This window comes from Lotus japonicus, chromosome 5, assembly GCF_012489685.1.
Source record: "Lotus japonicus ecotype B-129 chromosome 5, LjGifu_v1.2".
NCBI classification, from domain to species: domain Eukaryota; kingdom Viridiplantae; phylum Streptophyta; class Magnoliopsida; order Fabales; family Fabaceae; genus Lotus; species Lotus japonicus.
The window spans coordinates 33,930,524-33,932,366 of record NC_080045.1 but is presented as its reverse complement, the minus strand read 5'-3'; positions in this window follow the sequence as shown (position 1 = coordinate 33,932,366).

The following is a 1,843-nucleotide window of genomic DNA, read 5'->3' as shown; positions in this document are numbered from 1 at the left end:
ATACTTTACCACTTTTATCTTCTTTCTCCAGAATGCATGTAGGATGCATTGGAGTCTTGGCCACTGTAGATTCCAGCATATTGAACTTCTTCAGAAGTTCTTTAGTGTACTTGCTCTGATGGATATATGTTCCTTCTGGTGTTTGATCAACTTGTATTCCCAGAAAGTACTTTAATTCTCCCATCATACTCATCTCAAATTCAGCCTGCATCATCTCAGAAAATTCTTTGCATAGAGATTGATTAGCAGAACCAAATATAATATCATCAACATAAATTTGCACAATTAAGATATCATCTTTATAAGTCTTGCAAAAAAGAGTTGTATCTACTTTACCCCTTACAAACTCATTCTCCAGAAGGAATGAGCTAAGTCTCTCATACCATGCTCTGGGAGCTTGCTTCAGACCGTAGAGTGATTTCTTCAATTTGAACACATGGTCTCGTTTCTTCTCATCTTCAAAACCTGGGGGTTGATGAACATAGACTTCCTCTGAGATATAACCATTTAGGAAGGCACTCTTCACGTCCATCTGATGTAGAACTATGTTGTGATTTACTGAGAAAGAGATCAACAGTCTGATTGCCTCCAGTCTTGCTACTGGAGCAAAAGTTTCAGTGTAGTCTATTCCTTCCTGCTGGCTGTAGCCTTGAGCAACTAGCCTTGCCTTGTTTCTGACTACATCTCCTTTCTCATTCAGCTTGTTTCTGAATACCCATTTCGTTCCAAAAACATGGACACTCTCAGGCTTCTTCACTAAGCTCCAAACATCGTTCTTGGAAAATTGATTCAATTCTTCTTCCATGGCCAGAATCCAATCCTTGTCCTGAAGAGCTTCATCTATGGACTTGGGTTCAATTAAGGACACCAATCCTTTCAGACTGAGCAAGGTCTCTTCAGAGGGTCTGAAGGCAGATCTGGTTCTGACTGGTTCGTCTTTGTTGCCCAAAATCAATTCCTTAGGGTGAGCTGCAGTGATTCTGCTCTTCTTCAGAGTTTGTGAGTTAGAGGGACCAGCTTCTTCCTCTGGTTCATCTTCCTCTGGCTCAGCTTCCTCTGGAGCTTTGCCTTTGTCAGAAACATTAATGCTTAAATCTGCAAACTTTTCAACTAGCTTTGACTGGTCAGAGTCAAGCTTATCGTCAAATCTAACATGAATAGATTCTTCAATAGTCTTAGCATCAGTATTATAAAATCTAAAACCTTTAGATCTATCAGAATAACCGAGTAATAGACACTTAGAAGACTTAGCATCAAATTTGTGCAATCTATCCATAGTATTGAGAACATAACAAACACAGCCAAAAGGATGAAAATAAGAAATGTTGGGTTTTATGTTCTTCCACAATTCATAAGGAGTCTTATTCAGAATTGGTCTCACAGAGATTCTGTTCAGAATGTAACATGCTGTATTTACTGCCTCTGCCCAAAAGTGCTTAGCCATGCCAGTTTCTTGGAGCATGGTTCTAGCCATCTCCTGAAGAGTTCTGTTCTTCCTCTCAACAACACGATTTTGTTGAGGAGTTCTGGGACAAGAGAAATCATGTGCAATTCCATAGGAATCAAACAGACTCTCAAACTTGTCATTCTCAAACTCTCCACCATGGTCACTTCTGACACGCACAATCCTACAAGCCTTCTCGTTTTGCACTTGAGCAATGAAGGTAGAGAACACAGCATGAGACTCATCCTTGCGGGTTAGAAACTTTACCCATGTCCAGCGGCTATAGTCATCACCGATAACCATCCCATATCTCTTGCCACCTATAGACTCAGTTTTCACTGGTCCAAAAAGGTCGATATGCAGAAGTTCTAACGGCCTTGAGGTTGAGACAACATTCTT